The sequence below is a fragment of the Limulus polyphemus genome, unplaced genomic scaffold (assembly GCF_000517525.1).
Source record: "Limulus polyphemus unplaced genomic scaffold, Limulus_polyphemus-2.1.2 Scaffold3655, whole genome shotgun sequence".
In the NCBI taxonomy this organism is placed as follows: domain Eukaryota; kingdom Metazoa; phylum Arthropoda; class Merostomata; order Xiphosura; family Limulidae; genus Limulus; species Limulus polyphemus.
The window spans coordinates 16997-37206 of NW_013669265.1; the positions used below are offsets into that span (position 1 = coordinate 16997).

Sequence of the window (20210 nt, forward strand, 5' to 3'; positions counted from 1 at the left end):
TAATAATAAAGTGTATATTTTTTGAGACAGTTAAGCAATACTTAATAGTTCATTGTGTTTAATAAACAATCTTAGACAATAGAGAAAATCATAAACATATAATAAATATACAATAATACAATATAGTGGATTGAGTATGTTACATCAAAACAATTTTGAATATGGAAATCAGCAATTCATGTGGCAACCACAGCCAATGTAAAGTGGCAGTGAAACAGCATGTATCAGAACTACATCAACTATATTTTGTCACTATTTAGCATTATGAAGATAGCGCTATACCACTGACAATTTATTACTTTTTTGGAAGGGTACGTAACAGCCCTTTTAGAAGCAAAATATTCGTTCACTCAAATCTTAAAAATGTATTCAGATCAGAGATGTAGAATTTCCACGACGGAAATATCCTTTGTACTTAATGACATTGGAAAACAAAGGAATATTGATTAACTTGGAGCACCAGGACCACCTAGAAAATCTGCAATAAGTCGTACCCCAGCCATGGTAAGGAAAATGAACCACCTTGTATGAGGTGGAAATCCATGAACACTAAAATCAATGGCAAAAGCTGTCAACATTCCCCAAGCAATAGTACACAACATAATCAAAAACAATCTCTGCCTGGAAACAAGGCCATCAGGATAAGTATTCCCCAAGATAAGGCTTACAGTTATACTTCCTCTTCAACTGTTTCAAGCAGCTGGAAAATTAAATGGTTATTCATGCTATTTTGTACAAGAACATACTGGTCAAGTCACTGGATGTAGCACCTATGGATTTCTGTGTAAAAAGACAGTTAACACAAGCACTAATTGGGAAACCATCATACTGGTACTTTAGATAGATTTTGAAAGTAAGAATGAGGGGAAAGCTTTGGATATGACAGCGTTACATTGAAGGCTCTTATAATGGAAACTTTACTACAGGGCTATTGTCAAGACACACAGTCATCAGATAGAGCATGACTGGACATGTCAACATGGTAAGGTTTCAAAACAGTTTTTTAAAATGTACTTAACCTCTGTATAAGTGAACAAAAAGAATGAATTACATCAATTATTACATATTACTAACTATAAGCATTACATACTATTATTATCTACAAGTATATTATCAATCAATCAAGGCCAGCTCAATAAAATTTGTCACCCTATGCAAAACGAATCTTACCATCCCCACAACCCAATTCCTTAATCCAATGATCAGCTATATTACAGTCAGAATTGTTTCTATTTTTAAAATTTACCATTAGACTGTTACAGAATTTATAGGTCTAAAATGTTCTGGCTTTTATAGTAAAATAATTGTCAGTTGACTTGTTTCTCAAACAAGCTTGAAGTTATGCAAAATTCTTATATGGTTTTGCTTCACAATCATGTGTTGCTCCTGCATAAATACGTGAGACAAAGCTTTGCTCAATCTACTTATCAGACTGGAAAGTTAAAAGGAACTCATTGTCATATAAATACAAAATATGCTGCTCTCTAAAAATAAGCCATCCCACACAAATGCCTGTACAGTTGAGCTTTTGCAACTGATTAAAACTTAAAATAGATTATAGTGACTATGCTAACTGTGGCTGGGCATATCAATAAATACTAATTAAAAACAGTAGGTTTGCTTTTCTGCTGTGTAGTACCCAAAGCTTAATGACTGAAAACAAACATCCATTAAACTTTTGAAAACCATTTTCTTATCATTTATTATAAAATTTATTCATCTGTTTAAACATTTCTATGCTAATTTTTCATTATAAATCTGATGGATATAAACATTATAGAAAGTACAAATATTTTTTTTTCTTTCAAGTAGATGGAGTTTAGTAATTTTGAAATAGAATTAAACACTCTTACAAATATGCTCTTCAGGTTTGTATGTTGTTAAGTATGTAACATCTAAAAATCCTTTGTTAAGTCATAGAAATAAACAGCTTAAATCCACATGATAAATTTCTCTAAATCTTTAATCTGTGATCTGGCTCAGAACAAATAACAGAGAAAGTAAAAATGTAAATTAATACAGTGTTTTATTAGATACACATACTTAGGTGTGTTCTTTGCAACACACTAGTTAAAACACAAAATGGTAGTTTAAAGTTAGTTACAGAACTATGACATATCCCATCCAAATTTGAAAAACCTCAAAATTTACAAGAAACAAATTTAAAACTTTTAAGCTACCAAGAATCTGAACAATCCAAAAAAATTAAACTTCACAACGAGAGGGAAAGGTAAATCACTATACTTTCAATGTCATTATAAATTTTACAAGAAATAATTTTTTTTACTATGTACAATTTTCAAACACTGTCAATTAAAAACTATTAATAAAAACCTAAGACAATCATTTGTTTGGTAAAATATTTCTAATTATTGTCTATAAAACAGCCAGCAAAAAAAATCTTGTCACAATAACACAATGAAGTAATTTAACCCTCTCGCTACAGGCTTGATGGACTACACTGAACTTTTGACCATAAAATGACCATCAGAGTTTCTATAACATAACTTTTAATGTTTGGTGTATCTTCACACACGTCTTGTGGCAAGCTTTTAGTAACCATTACAAGTTTTTTGTACACAAAAAATTGTATTTTTCAATTAAATATTTTTACTAAATATTTCTCCATGAATATATTGTGTCAGAGTGCTGACAGCTCCAAGTGCAAAGTGATTTTCATGTTAAGCTTAAAAACACTTTTCTTCATATGAAAAATTGTCAAGTTTCATTTGCATAGTCTCTAAAAATGTCCTAAATAAATATAAAACTTTATTTTTTCAGGAAAACTTTATACTTTATCTCTTAGTTTTTATACCCTAACTTTATACATATTTGAAGTAAAAAGATTAGTTCAAGTAACAAAATAATTGCATAGGCAAGGAAATCACAAAATGCAAAACAGAATATAAAGTAGTGGCGAAATACTCGCCAAATTAAAATAACTTTATTAATAAAAAACAACCTTTGACCAACCTTGTAACCACCATAATAAAACATGAAATAAATCTAATTTACCCTTTCTAGAATGACTGCAAATTGTAATAGGAAACTAGAATTGTTTATCATAAATAGCTTAAGGCTTACAATAGTATACATCTGTTTATAGTTAATTTTGTTGTTTTATTGCCCTTTGACCTGTATCCAACTAATAATTCTGAACACAAATTGTAAATCACTAGGCAAATGCATAGCTCAAGTTACAATACTGAATGACATACACACAAGCAATTTGTGAGCATACTGCATAAAAAAGTTAACATTTTTGTTCAACTGAAAATGTATTTCTGATAGGTATTTACCTCCCTCGTGCAAAACTATCTTGTATGTTCCTCTGTCCTCTAAGCATTGTTAAAAAAATCAGTGCAGCATTCAACGTACCCCATCAATTTTGTGACATTTCTGAACATGAGCATATCATGTGACTACTCTCTACCAATAGTATTGCACCACCTACACTGATAAAGCTAGCTCCCTCTGCTATACCTGCTCAATCCTCACTTTCTAGAATTGGCAGGCTCCAAAAGGAGAACACTGGCAGTGGGAAGGAAATAAGTACTTATTGGAAATATATTTTCAGTGTAAAAAAATATTAGCTTCCAATACAGTCTTACCTCCACAGAATGAACAGGTGTGATCAGAGATGAAAATGAAGCTGTGGAGTACTGCACTATTTCTGGAATAAGTATGCTCTTTGCCCAGGAAGTATGAAATTAAACCAAAATGGGTAGAAAAGGAAAATACTTGTACCTGTGTAATATGTTCTGAGATGCAAGCTGTAGCAACATATAAACAGAATCAGCTAGGTACATACCTAACCTCAACTGGACAGATGAGGTTCCATAACTCATCCTTGGTATTAGGAGGTTGAGGATTGTGGCTAGGACATATGGACCGTGTTGTACATATACCCATCAACTCCAATCATAAGTAAACAGAGAGCCATATGTCAAGGAAGTGAGGTTTTGATTGACACTGGACAAACTAAAAAAAAAAAAGTAAGGAGCAAAAAGTAGGACAAACTGAACTCAGCATTACAGGGTTGTGGTACTGCCTCAACTCAACCGTAAGAACAGGGTAATGGCTGTAACCTGTGTTATGGGCAATGTCATAACTCCCCCAACCATAAGTGCAGGGAAGAGACATCCTGCATTCAGAATTATGAGGAGAACATGGAACATTTGCCCAACTGCAGGAATATAGCGTGTATGTCCTGTTGCCGGTATTACGAGGCAGACGAAGTCTCCCAAACTCAACTGTAAAAGCAGGGAAAGAACCTCCTGCAACCAGAAATAATGTGAAGAGAAGCATCTACTGCACATAACCATAGGAAACAGGGCTTTGTCATCCCGAACCGGGCATTACAAAGAGGATACCGCCTGGGCCGGACCCCCTCCAACTGACATTTGTCCACCTGGGAAAAACTTCCAGGAAAAATGGAAGGAGGGAAACCACCTGTACCCTCTTCTCACTGAGTGGATAATCATGAGTATGTATGGTAATTTTCTAAACTCACTCAGGAGGAACCCTCCATGGTTCACCACCCCAGCAACTGGGAACTGGGGAGGACTCTCGTGCACCACTGGAAGAAAAAGGGAAAGGGAGTAAACTCGTTGGGGAGTCCAGAGAAATGTCACACCAGAGAAAGTGCAATGGATGTCTACAATTCCTTATTTTGAAAAGCTTTGATTTATTCAATCAAAGGGTTGGTAGGGATAGACATAAATCCCCTTCTGCTTTACTTATGAAGTCCATGATTGACGGTGCAACAGAGATAGAAAATTGATATCTATCACACACACACGCCACTGGGTTTACCACCAGTGATTTTGCAGAAACTCCCCATCTCTACAGTGAACGTTATAGTGCAATTTAGTAAATAGTGCAGGTTTGATGTGAAGCATACCTGACCAGGCAACACCCACCACAGAGTGGTATTCCATTATCAGTGGTTAAAGTTAGAGTTTCTGAAATAAAAACATAAATTAAAGGAAGTGATAAAACTTACCATAGTCACAGGTGAACTGACGTGTGTAGAATTGCCACAGGAGGGAGACGATATCCACTAAGGGAAGATACAGCCAGGTAATGCTGATAATACGCGATGAAGGTATTAGGAGTAGTTCACATTCACGCCTGAATGATCTCTTCCAAAAGAAGCCGAAGTTGTGCAGCCAAGGACATAGTGATGTGATGAATCTGAGGAGAAGAATCATTGTGGAGATGATGACCATGGATAAGTCCAAATATGCCAGCCTAATGAGTTCACGAACCCAACCAGTAAGTGTAACAGGGGACAGATCACAGGAAACAGAAGGGTTATAGGAAATAAAAAGTTGGGAATGTGAACCCCAAAAGGAGGCAGTACATGTCACCTTAAGGAGTGAACCGGACAAAGAAGCCGATCTGGACCGGAATGGGAGTATAGGTGGGAAATGGATGGGAAAGCTACCCCCCAAACTGGCAACATATGTCTTAGGGAGGAAGGGCTGGTCAGGGTAGAAGATGACACAGGAGGAAAGGTAAAGAATGAGGGTAACATTAATGGCATAAATATCTGAATGACAATGACTGCAAGCTAGGAGGAGAAGGAAATAGGTCTTCATGGAGAAAAAGTAGATGGAACACAAAGACAATGATTTAAACAGAGGAAAAGAAAGGGCATAAAGGATGTCACTGATATTCCAATAGGCAACTCAAAGGAACAGAATAGGAGGGAAAGTCATAACCATATGAAACCTGGAGAAATGGAAGGAGGTTGACAAGGCTGCCCAATAGCTAGACATGGTCAAAGTGGAAAAGCCTTTGTCAAACAACTGGGTGAAGGATAAGGAAAGATGAGGAACAGAAGGGTGGGTATGACAAAACCACGATGAAGAGACCAAAGTCTGAATGTACACTAATGTCCATGGTAAATGAACATGGAAAGTCTAATGGATCAGGAAAGGTAAGATGCAACACATGGAGTCAGTCCCTGGGCTGAGCCAATAGACCTGACAAAAGCCATGCGTGAAGACAGAGAGTGGTGACATCTGTGGAGTGGGGGACCACTCCCTGAGGAAAATCTTGTTGGGAGAAGATAATCAACCCACCACCAGATTCAGGGAGCCAGGAAAATGGCAAGCTATGACCATCATGTGGTGACTGTGGTTCCAGAAAGGAGATCCAAGATGTGAAATTTGTACCCCCTTGCTCAGTGATATAAGTGACCACTGTGGAGATATTGGAATGTACCATAACCATCACTCCTCATAGGAGACATGGGACAAAGCTCGATGAACTACCAAAGGCTCCAGAAAGGTGATATGGAGAGAAGACTCCTTAATTGACCAGAGACCAGAAATCTCCCTGAAGTGGAGGTAAGAACCCCAAACTTCTAAAGGTGAGTTCGTGTACAGATGTAAATCCGGAGAAGATGGAATAAGCAGCAACCCTGCCGTGGTGTGGATTCTGTCTAACCACTAAGCTAGGGATCCGACGAGAAGTTCCACTGATCAAGAAGTGTCCACCAAAGGGAACTTGTATAAGCCCAACCCATGGGAATAAGAGCTTCCAAGGAATCCAACATTCCCACAGAGATAGAACATCTCAAGCCATAAGAAAAGGTGATAGACATGTGAACTGCTCACTCTAAACCCAAAGACTAAGAGAAGATTGGGCCTGACTGAGATTGGAAAGAAGAAACCCACCAAATGAATGGGTATTGAGAGTGGGTGAGAACAGACTTCCACTCTTTCATTAGGAATCCCACTCATTCTGCATCCTGTAGGAGCAGAGGAGTGTAGTCTGGACTGTGAATGGGAGGAACTAGTTAGGAGCCAGTCACCCATAGAAGGAAGAGTCCAAAGACTCATAGACTTAAAAAAGCCAAGGTTAGTCTGAAAGGTAGGGCCCTGAACTGGAAAACTCAACTTAGAGCAATAAATAATTAGCAACAAAGTGGCCACTATGGAGAAGAACTCTGAATTGTAGATTTCAAGGAGAAAATGAAGTTTCTAGAATCATAAACATAGGAAAAGGAACCAAAACCAAGTTCAGCCCTACAAATGGAATAGAAACAAACATATCGGAATGTAAGAAAGGAAAAATTAAGTGACACACTAAAATCAGGATGGTAAGGCACATAGTTACACATACCAAAATAAAAAATTTGTTGAACAATGAATTATATATTACTAGTAGTAAGGATATGTAATGTACAAACTATCGAAACATACCCAGTTAACAAAGGACTGATAAATATCAAATGGAAAAAAACATTTAAATTTACCTGGTCCACAAAGCATCTAATAATAACGAATGTGCAAACTGATGAAAATTACCTAGAAAACACATTAATAATCAATATCTAACTTACAATTTCTTTAAATTAACTTAGATGACAAAGGAAAATTGAATCCTACACTGATGAAAATGGGGATGAGAAGGCACATAGTTAACTCTCAATATGGACTCAGTCAATTTGACTGACCACATGACCTTTTTGTACTCGTTTAAAGTCTTTATAGATTTAATACTTATAACTCTCAATATAGTGTGTAAATCTTTACGAAATTTGGCAGTATTTCGGTTAATATTAAGTAATAATAATAATAAGTCTTTCACATACAAAGAATCATATTTTTTAGAAAAGTATTTTTAATAAAATAAAATAAAGTTTTGTCCATGAATATATTGAGTATTTGTTTTCAATAGTCTGTGTGCAAAGCAATTTTCATGTTAAAATTAAAAATACTTTCCCTCATCTCAACAATTTCCTTTGTGTAATCCCTAAGACCTCCTAAATGCATTTAAAATGTTTTATTTCAGTAAACCTTTATTGTTTATCTGTTACTTTCTCTACCCTATCTCAAAACGGGATTGGTCAATTTGACCAACCTCATAACCACCACACACACACACACACACACACAAAACAAGAAAAAACCTAAATTACCTTTTTTTTCTTTCTAAAATGACTTCAAATTGTAACATGAAACTACATTAGTTTATCCTAAGTAGCTCTAAGTTCATAACAGTATACATCTATTTATAATTAAATTTTATAACCCTTTGAACCATGTCTACCTACTATCCATGCCATTATAAGTTGTAAATCACTTGGGGAATGTGCAGCTTAGAGAAAGAGTGATCAGTGGTTTGAACACTGTGGGAACACAGCCCAGAGTCTATTTTGTAGCTCTGCACCAACACACATAAACTTTGAATCACTAATAAAATACACACACACTCAAACACTGACTACTTACTTTTATGACATGACAATCATTTAAGCATAATAGTACACTTGCTATGATATTGTGTTCAAAGAATTAAACTACTATTATATACATAAATAGTAGCATATAATACATCAAAAATGATTGGGAAAGTACTACCACCCCACACCATAGTATACCCTGACCGCACATTTCACAGTTAACTGAAATAAATATGTTTTGTGAAATCAAGCTTGATCAACAAAGAGGCAGAAAAGTGCAGTTGAAGCATTCAAACATCGGTAAATTCCTTTGCGAGCCAATCAAAATTAAGATAATTCATGAAATGAATTCATGGCATATTAATAGAATAATTATTGGTAAAAATCAGTTAGGTTAACTGTTTCTAATATATAGAAAAGCTAGTGCTTTTGGTAACACTACTTTCCAACAGTGGTCTTTATGTCATGTTGCTTAGCAACAAAAGTATAACCTAATATGTATTGAAAGTATATACATTTCGTATAGACAACAAAACTAGAAAAATATTTGTCAATTTCTTAATTTAGAGTTTCTGTTGATTAAAGAGGTTTATTTTTTATTAAAAATGTTTGTGATTAAAACAGAACCACTGGCCCACAGAGGGACTGAAAAGCCAACAGACTAAAAGAAGGCACAGAAAATAGAAATTATCTCCAGAATGTCAAGGATTGCCCTCAATTGCAGCCTCAGAGCCCCCGGAGGAACACCACAGAACTGGAAGTATGTCTCTATCTCACTATGAATAAGATCACTGGTAGACTCAACTGAGAATGACTCCCCCTGTTGTGCAAGGCTAGATAGAAGAGACCAAATTAGCCTCCATACTGGAAATAATAATCAGGGAATTCATACCATAAATCAGTTTGCCAATCAGAATTTTTATTTTTATACAAAAATTATCTAGGTAACATGGAGAACATTCAAAGTATCTCCGATTGATCATAGTACTGGGAAACCCCCTAGTGACGCTTTGTCGAGAAAAGTGATAACATTATCTGAATAAGATGATTATATACAGTACCAGGACAGAGGGTGCATTGACGTAGGTGGAGAGTGTCATGAGACGAATAATGCCAAGGGGAATTTAATGGGGTATAAAAGACTGCAGTGAGAAAAAATCAGACCAATGCTTAGATGGGCAAAGGAAGAAACCCAGACAGCTGAGTAATAGCTGTAAGTGTGATTTGAGGTGAGCGCGTTTTGGAACTATAATAATTTATCTGGCTTTCGAAATTGGTATAAAAGCCTGTAAAATTTAGATAAGCTCGTCAATCTAAACACTTCAAGAGTAGCTTTGAAATCAGAAACGAAATAGACAAAGTTCTGTACAAAATACAATGTAATATGCCATTTGATAGTTTAAAACTTCGGCTTTCTATTGGTTATAAATAATATACTATAAAATGCCAGAGAGAATTACTGGCATTTTGTGAAAGAGAGAATGTGACAGTTGAACCTGATTTTCTAAATTATGACTCTGTAAACAAATAACACTGAAAGCTTTAAAAATTATGCTTTGCTTGAGTAATAACAATATTATAACAAGTAATTTAAATTAAATTCTGTATTTCTTAGAGGGTTTGAAAATAAATTAGATAAGAAAGAAGACCTGAACAACAAATGTCACAATTCTCATACTTAGGGGAGGTAGAGGATTTCAAAAAATATTTCCTTATAAAAGTAAGAGCTTAAAACTTACATAATATTAAAATTTGTTTTATTATTTGTTGTAATTTTTTTTTCTATCATGAACCACTGACATGGTTCATAATAGGAATTGTCCATGTGTTTCTTTTTTTTTATTGTTAGTTTTATTATTATTGTTACACCAGCCTACAGCAAAAATGAGCATGAGTTACAACAAAACCTGGACAATATTACTAAACTGATCATTGCACATTGCATAGTGTACATTTTAAGTTATTTCTTTATTTTTCATAAGCTAAAACAATCATGATTCTAGTGTAAATGATGTTATCATTACCCCTTGAAGTTAGTTTTATTACAAATATCTGTTGTTCCTTTAATCCTTTCGAGACGGGTCACGAGTGAAAGGCCATGTCATCTCGTTTGTTCACTCGCATTCAAAATTTTATTGAACTACTATTTCATTAATTTATGTCAATAAGTTTGGTATGAAACTGTAGACTATAATTCAAATTTTAGTACTATATATTACTCAATTTCTTAATTTAAAAAGCAAATATTAAAAAACACAGATAAACATTACTTTTTGTGTGTCACGTGGTATGATGAATGCAGCACTGGTTCAAATTAGATGTTTGTGAAGTGAAAATACTAAGTCTATAGTTTTGAAAGAATTACAACTCAAATTACTGATATTGACAAGCTAGAATACAAAATAAGAGCCTAATATATTTTCTATTTGCCAAGATATTGCTCATATAATAAATCAAACACAGTGGCACCCCACCCACCTCTTTCCATTTTTGGAAATGCTCCCTAAAAATACACTTACTTCTATATATGACATGAATAACCAATCGGAAGTTCAGAATGTTCCCCTAGTGGCTTTCTCAGCCATTTAAAATTTTTAGGATGCCATTTCTTTCTTTTGAACCAAAATTTCAAGGAGGTAGGGTGTGTCTTTAGTCTCCTTGAATATTTCATATTTTTTTAGATTAAAATACATCTTAGTTACTAAGCTTGTTAAATATATTGGAATTCTATGGTATTAATGTAGTAATTCATGATTTTATAATTATTCAAATGTATATATAAAATCTAAAAAAAGTTTGTTTCATATCCTCCATGTGCAAAATTTTTAAAGGTTTAGCAACCTATGTCAAGCAGCAACCAAGTACAAAGATCGTAACTAGAAGAGATAGTTGTTTGTTTTACTTCTTTAGTTACTGTTCTATGTTTTAAGAAAAATATGTTTAAGAACTTATTTCAAAATAGCAATAATCTGTATACATATATAACGTATAATAATTGAAATTTGACTGTATTTTACAAAATTCTATTCTACTAAAACACACCTAAGACAAGTTACTTTGCACAGACCAAAGGTCAGTTTTATGTTATTTGATACAGTAACATGAGTGCACATGAGCTTCGTCATTGTAACTTCTGTATTGTTAGCCAGGCACAGCTGAAAGGTCAATATTATAAAAATAATAAATAAATATAAATGTATAATGTTATGAGATTTAAGCTATTTAGTCTAAACATTGTGTTTTCATGTTATAATTTCTGTTCATTCTAGAATGAAAGAGGCATAATTTATATTTATTTCCTAATTTTTTATGGTGGTTGCAAGATCAGACAAATCTACTGAACCCGTATAGAGATTAATTTCTGAAAATAACAGGTAAAATATAAAGATTTTTCTTAAGAAACATTTGATAACTATTTGGACATTATAAAGATTTTGCGTGTGAAATCTAAAAATTTCACGATGCATAAAAGTATTTTTAATGTTAAGATGAAAAGTACTTTGCATGATAGATAGGCAAGATATGAAAAGAAAAAAAAGGCATTAGAGAAACACTGCTTTACAAACCTTTAGACATTTTGCGTATGAAAGCATTGTAATGTTTACTGATAATCTGCCAAATTTCGTTAATATTCGCTTATTGATTTAAAGTTATAGCATGAAACTATAACAAGCGCAAAATGATTACGGATTGAAAGAGTTAATGGAATAAATATCTGATCAATTCATGATGTCAGAAAGACACATGGGTTCAAGAAGTCTTGATACAAAATTATAAAAACTCTATAACCCAAGTGCTTTCAAAAGGAGGATCTTTGTTTTTTCAGGGGCAAACTGGAAATCTGCAAGTAAGGAGAAGGAAATAGGTCTTGAGGGAGAATAGGAAAGGGCATAAAGAACCACAATGAGTTCCCAATCATGCAAGTCACAGGAATGTGGAGGAGGCATGACCCGAAAGGATAGGAGAAGGAGGGTAATGACAGGGAAGACAAAAACCTTATGAAACTTGGAGAAACCGAAGGTGTTCAACAAGGTGCCCCAATAGCTAGATACAGTCGAAGTGGACAAGCCTTTGTCAAATAACCAGGTGAAGAATTAGGAAAGATGAGGAATGGAAGGGTGGGAAGGATGGAAATCATGTCAAAGAGACTAAAGGCGGAAGGTAGACCACTGCCTTTGGTAAATGGACATAGAAGAAGGTCTTATGGATCTGGAAAGGTAAGATGCAATATGTGGAGTCAGTCCCTGGGCTGAGGCAATGGACCTGACAAAAGCCATGCGTGAAGACAGAGGGTGGTGACATCTGGATGAACAATGTCCAATAAGGTTGAAGGACTAGAGACTGAGACAGAGGTAATGCTAGAGGAGGTTGTACAAGTAAGGTTGGAGCAGTGGGAACCATGGTTGTGCTAGTCAATACCGAGCCACCACTAGACACAGAATGGTTTGGATTAAAGAAGAGTCAAATAGGAGGGTAATCATAGATGTGATGACACCTCCAACCTTGACTGAATGTGTCCACTTCCAGAACTAGCAGGATGATCCACAACAAGATTCAGGGCACCAGGAATATGGCAAGCTAAGACCACCATGTGGTGACTGTGGGCCCAGTAAAGGAGATCCAGAGTCTGAAAGCACAGTGACCTGGATTTGGTACCCTCTTGCTTTGTGATATAAGTGACCACTGTGAAGTTGTCAAAATGTACTATAACCCACAGGACAGAAAGTAAGTAGTACAAAGCTCAACAAACCACCATAAGTTCAAGCATGTTGATATGGAAAGAAGACTCCTTTGCCAACCAGAGACAAGAAACCTCCCAAGTGGGAAAGGAAGGGTAAAAGGATAGTCCAAGGGATAAGAGTATAAGTCCAACTGATCAAGGAGTATACACCAAAAAGAATGCATATGAGCTTGACCCATGGGCATGAGAGCTTCCAAGGAAGCCCACACCCCCAAAAAGAGATAGAACCTCTCAAGCTGTGAGAGAATGTGAGGTGAGGGCTTTGTTGACTGCTTGCTCCATATCCCATAGACAAAGAGGAGAAGGCTGGGCCCACCTGAGGATAGGATTGAAGAACACAAATGAACAAGGTATTTAGTGGGGGTAAGATGAACGTGGTCTCTGAACTGTGAATGGGAAGAAGCGAGCAGGAGCCAGTCATCCATGTAATGATGATTGTGAAGACCCATCGAGTGAATGTGTTGGGCAAAAGTTCTTACCACCTGTTAAAACTCATAAGGAGCCAAGGTTAATCCAAAATGTAGGGCTCTAAACTGGAACACTCTACTTCTAGCTATAAATAACAATCGAAGATATGGGGACAAACCATGAATTGTAGATTATGAGGAGAAAAATTGGATTTTAGTTCCAAGAACATAGGAAATGTAGTTGAGGTAAAGCTCAGCCCTACGAACAGGAAAGAAATGAACATGTCAGCAATCTAACAATGCAAACAAATTATGTCCTAAATTCCTAAAAATTATGAAAATTAGGTTTATAAGGCACATATTTCACTATGATGAAAAAAATAATTATTCAGATAGAACAATGGATATTACAAACAGGAATGATACGTAAAGTATAAACTATCTAAACATACCTAGTTAACAAAATACTCATTAACCCTTTCATGACAGGAACCCCTTTAAACCAGTTTCTGCACAAGTAACTGTGTTACATTCAAAATTTAATTAAACACCTTTAATACCAATGTATGTGAATGAAATTAACATTATAACCTATGTTATGATTGAAGTATTATGTTATCTAAGGTTTAAGTCCTTTATTTCAAAAGAAACTTTAAAAACTACTTAAACTTCAGATGTATTGTCATGTGACTAACGAGCCATGAAAATTCTCTACTTTGGCTCTCTGTATCATCAGTAATACAATGGAAGTTGATTAGAGGTATGTCTAGGCAAAAAATGCTTACATAACCTTTGGACTCATTCATTTCAAATAATAAGTTGCCACTCCCACCTTCAACAGGTTTGTTTGAGCTTTATGGCATACATACACATGTGAATACTCATTAGAAAGAGCTCATTTTACACTATAATCTGACAATGGTTATTTTGAAACTGGCTCCAAATTGTTGTCATGAGTACATGTAACTGACTGTAGTATTGTTGGCTGCTTGATCGACTATAGCATTTATGGTTGTTTCTTATTTAAATATGTTATAATTAGAGATACAGTTTAAATTGTATTTAGATCTTACTATTATATTTTGGTTAATTATGTATTAGTTATGTTTTAAAATGCATAGTCAAAGGGTTTAAACATTTAGAAAATATACAAAACACTTTGTGTCCATTCTCAAGGCTTATGATATTACATGCTGAACAAATATTTTTCCAAAGGGTTACACAAGCATCCCAAAGAAAATGTAATATGCCTTGAGATTAATAAGTGGTAAAGGACAAGAACAGAAAATAAAACATTAAAAATTAACTATATGTGAAAAGGAAAAGACCCAAAATTATGGATATAAGAAAAACAACGTCTTTAAAGATATTCTACAAAAATTTAAAAGGCATGTTTTGTTTTTTTATTTCTTAATTTTAATCATTTCTTTGCATTGTATGCTGAGGATAATAGCTAGAGTTAGTGATATGTCAAAGAAAATGAAAAATAAAATATAAATATTTACTTTATAAAAACTTTTCATATTCATATAGGAGGTTGTAGAGATTATGCAAATGAAACATATAAAATGAAGAAAAGTTTTTCATACCGAAAATGAAAAGCACCCTGCACTCAAATTATTTTAACAGTGAGTGCAAATAACTATGATAGATAAATAACAATTTTTTTACAAAGATGTAATTAGAATAATGTCATTATTTGTGTACAAAATACTTATAAACTTTAACAAAATATTACAAGGTTTTGTGAGGAACACACAGAATTACCGTATGTTTGTTTTATCGAAATTTACCTAGTCTGCAATGTACATAATAATAACAAACATGTAAACCGATTAAAATTACCTAGAAAACTAAGTAATAGTCAATATCTAACTAACAATAAATCGAAATTAACTTAGAGGACAAAGGACACACAAATATCTAACTTACCAAAGTCTGAGAACTGATGACGTGAAATACTTAATTCTCCTGTATGTAAAGAAGAACAGAGCCATACAAAGGGCACTTGAGCCACGCCTACTACAGGTATCACAACCAGGTGCAAAGTGCACAAGTTGAAAAATTTAAAACTGATCCACTGTGAGATCTGGAAGCAAAAGGAAGAAAGGAGGAGAAGAACAAACCTCCAACAAAGTGAATGACATGGAGGCATAGGAACAGGAAACTATTGAAATCTCCCTCGTCTCCAACATACAGAAAAAAACGTGTGTTGACCTGAGTAACCAGCTGTACAAATGTGTGGAAGGTGAAATCTTCCAAAAAGGTGTAGTGTGTGATAGACCAAAATAAGAAAGTCCCAGAAAAAGAGAATCCATTTTAACTTCTTACTCAGTAACATTGCGAGATTGAAAAGGAGAAGAAATCGCTGGCTGAATGTATGAAACTAGCTCCCTGCGAATCAAGGTCTTTACCTTCTTTGCAGATAAAGTCAAAACCAATTCCTGGGAAGTTGTAGCAGTAGTGATGTCAAATGTAACATATAATTCAGTAACAAGAAACAAATGCAAAAACAAAAAACAAAATGTTGAAACAATTGAATGCAAACACAGTAAAAGAAAACTGTTGAAAAAAAAAAGACAAATAAGCACAATTATAAATGGTGGCCACATGCAAAAAAACACACATTTAAACAATCCTGTGCCAATCAAGAAAATGAGAAAATAGCAGAGAGAGCTAGATGCACCAACACAGGTGGTGCAATACTATTGGTAGAGATTAGTCACATGATATGTACATATTCAGAAATGGTGTGAAACTGATGGGATATATAGGTGCACTGATTGCAAACATTTTTTAGCAGTGCTTAGAGGGCAGACAAACATTGAGATAGCTTTTATTATTCTTAACTTTGTTTAATACAAACTGGAGTTTATTATGAAGCATTTCTATAAACGTAAATAAAATCACAATCCTATATCTCCAGAATGTAACTTTATTAGCTCAATATTTCACTATTACAGCTTTGTCAGTAGCTATCGATATCTGACAAGATCTCTAATCCAGTTAAATCTAAATTGGAACACTGTCAATTGTAAATCAAACATTGATACATGTGTTTAGAAAGTTCATATTACATAAAAATAATATCAAACATTCTTGAATTTATATTAAGACAAATCAAACCAACAATACTAAATAAATAACATGTGTGAACCAATAAGTAAACTGTTAACATCATTGGATTTAGAATAGAATATGTTACGTATCTAAAACATTTATTCATATTTGTATTGGTAAGTATTTTTCCATCTTATTGTAACAAAACAATGTCTGAAGATTTATTTCAATCCTATATAAGCATGTATTGAGACTTCGTCAAAGTTCAACATATTAAAATCTTTAAAATGTCATTAAATCAACCTTTGTATTTGTTCAATTTAGGTTTATTTTTCTTGATTAAAATGATTCTTTAATTTTTCTGTCCAGAAAATTATGACACTTAGATAAGATCTTGAAATCTGATAACATGTTATCCTCTTGTGATAGGCAATGTTCTTTTCCATAATGTTCTGCAATAGCATTGTTAGTATTAAGGTTTTGAATGTCATGCACATGTTCAGATAATCCATCATGTATTGGTCAGCAAGTTTCTCCTATATATGTACTAGAGCATCTGCCACAAGTTACTTCATGAACAACATTTTTACTATGGCATCTATCATGTAGTCCATATTTAGTAGCTTCACAGTTATTTTTCATACATTGTGCTTCTTGAATGCTGAACTTGTTATTAATGATTTAAGGAAGATGCCTGGTTATTGTACTATTTCAATAGGTAAAGCTGATGTTCTAATTACTATCTTTAGTTTCATGGTGATATTATCACTTATATATGGAATCACCCAAGTAGCCTGAGTTTTAAATGTGTTTTCTATATTTATACTGTACAAAAGAACATGTCTATTCTCTTTTTGCCTATCAAAATTTCTCCTTATTTTTTTTATAAATTCATGTGCATAGGCATTTTTTCTTAAAAGTCATCAGGTTTTCCCTAGCCTTCTCCCACATTTCTTTGTTATTACAAACTTTATCAATCCTATGGAGTTATCCAATATTGATACCTCTTTTAACAGCAGGGGGATGATAAGAATGGAAAGGCAAACAAAGAGTTTTAGTATATGGCTTGCTGAAAATACCAGTAATGATTTCACCATTCCTGACATGAAGTGTAGTATAAACATAAAACATCACTAACAAAAATCAGACAAAACCAAACTACAGATTTAGATCTAACAAACAATTTTTAGAAAAAAAACTAAATAGCCCTAGATAAAAATACAAAGTTCAAAATATGGAAATATCAATTAAAAAAACAACATACCATTAGGTTATTCACCATGAAATATACAAAGGCAGAAACAAAACTGGGAATGAAATAGATAGCTCAATAGACACACCAAATACATCACAATAAACAATACCAGACTATTACAATTACATATGTATGTTATACAAACAGAAAACAAAATAGGGTGGATTACATATTTAAATCAACCAATCAATGAGTTTTGGAGGAATTTTAAAAAAATAAGAGACATTTTCCTAACATTAGTGAAAGACTAACCTTCACAAGCATTAATATGTATAATAAAAATCAGGAAGTGTCATAATAACAGTTCTTTGAAAAGGATACAAAACATTAAAAAGGACAGTTACATGCACTACACAGTAAATCATGGTTCAAATTACAAAAGAAACACAGGCAATTACAACTTTAATACAAAGTCCATGGCAGCAAATAAAAAGACAATTACCAAATAAACACAAAAAAGAAAAAGACCACATTGCATCTCACCTATCAGAATATTTAGGGAGAAAAAATATCCTAATTGTAAAAAAAAAAATTCAAATGCTTCATAAACATCATAATACTATATACATAAACCCAAGCACAATGAAACAACCAAAAACCATTACGAAAAAAAAAACAATGTAATTTATAGCATTGTAATTTTGTTTTCTAATAATAACATAAACTACATAAAAATAACTCTTAAATTAAAATACACACTGTACTGAAATTTTTATTAATCCCAAAATTAAGAGTGCTAATAAGATAACCAACATATTAAAGTATACAGGAAAACCATCATATGAAAAAAAGACCATAAAAACACAAAAACCACAAGAAACAGAAAAAAATAAAATGAACAGGTAAAAAAAATCTTAAAGAATTACATCACAAAAAAGAAATATAAAATAATTAATAAATAAATCACTAAAAGAAAAAAAGCACTTGCCTGTCAATAGCTCTACTACTAGTTGCTTTGATGGCTTTCTTTTAAACCCTGAAACTAAAGTACCAATAGAGTTTGCTTCTTTAAAAATTATTTTTCTAACTATTTAAGCATCAAATTGCATGTGGGTCCATAACTTTTTGGGTTTCAGAGTCCCTAACAATATACGAGTCACAAAAAAAAATAGAAAAAACAATTCCATAGATAATGAAATTAATCCTTCTAATTACTCTGCTTTGGTCCACCACATATTTTACGAAGAAAATGAGTGATTTCATCTAATTCATTTTTTACCAGTTCTTTATATTTAGTTTTTAAACAGGCAAAAATGGACAATTATTAATATGATGCAACATGTGGATCCAATCATTATTGAATGTACAAAAAGTCACTAATTAATTCATTTTACTTCCTCTAAATATTGTGCAAAGTTTTACTGAAAATCATAAACAGTCTTTCTTCTTTAGTGGTTATGAGAATCAAATACATATTAAACTTTTTTCTTTTTTTTTAAAAAGCCAAATTTACACTACAGTAGTTTACAGCCATTAGTACAATACTGATAAGAATGGTTTCATCAAGGGTTACTGATACTTGTAAGCTGTAGTAAAACTATATAAAAATTAATTTATCATACTTACACTTTGTAACTGCACTTACTTTGAAAATTAGTACTATAATTACAATTTGAAAACTAGCATTTGTATTAAAAATTAAAAACCCAGTATTTGCATTAAAAATTAGAAACATTAATCTTTAAGCCAATTTTTAAGTAATAGAAATTGGCAATAATACTACTAAAAATTAAAATATATCAGACTAGGCCCTGAGTTAATAGTAACACTTTTAATTCTTAGTTGATGTCTTTAAATGATTATAATTACACTAGGAAGTCCTAGAGAATTACAGTTCCCAGTCTGGAAGTAGGTAAATGTGAAATCACAGTTGCAAATATAAAAATCTCCCATAAACAAAATACTATTTATTGTACACCAAACAACAAACGAAAAACATCTATAGTACTATCACACACTTAATTTGCATGATTTATTTCAAGCCAACTGTATTCCCACTAGTTGTAAATAGGCTTTAAAAAAATCATGATGATCACTAAGCCTTTTTACACCATTGGCAGTGACTATCGAGTGATTGTTAAAACCAAAAACAATGTTGGTTCAAATTGGCTGGACCAAAAGGGATCAGTAATACATCAAATGATAGCTCTCTACTTTGAACTAGGCAGTTTCATTGGATCCAGAAGAATTTTATATTTGAAAACACACAAAAAAACCTTTAAAACCATTTATAATTCTTTCTAGCCATTGAATTTGTAGAAACAAGGCCAAACAATACACTTTGTGGTGTGCATTACATGATACATAAACCGATACATAGATAGGTCTAACCAAATCAAACCGACACATAAGAAAATGATGAATGGAGATTGCAAACAGACTATACATTGATGAAACTTTGTTGAATGGATGACAACTGCCTGTTGTAGAAACAGAAGTGTAGAGGACGATATTTTGAAAGTCTTCCACCATCGTCTTCTGGACCTGAAGACGATAGATGGAAGACTTTCAAAACATCGTCCTCTACACTTCTGTTTCTACAACAGGCAG

General features: G+C 33.5%; 1 protein-coding gene across 4 annotated transcripts in view; it reads right to left on the reverse strand.

Annotated features, from left to right (window-relative positions):
- LOC106469783 (F-box/LRR-repeat protein 3-like) overlaps window positions 1–20210 on the reverse strand; it is a 44727-nt gene that overhangs the window by 4964 nt on the left and 19553 nt on the right. Inside the window, exon 6 of one of the 4 annotated variants that reach the window (XR_002612914.1) lies at window positions 5006–5196. The exons of the other annotated variants lie outside the window; for them this stretch is intronic. The gene's annotated coding sequence lies outside the window, so the exon portion shown is untranslated. The remainder of the gene's footprint in view (window positions 1–5005; window positions 5197–20210) is intronic. 4 annotated transcript variants of the gene reach the window in all.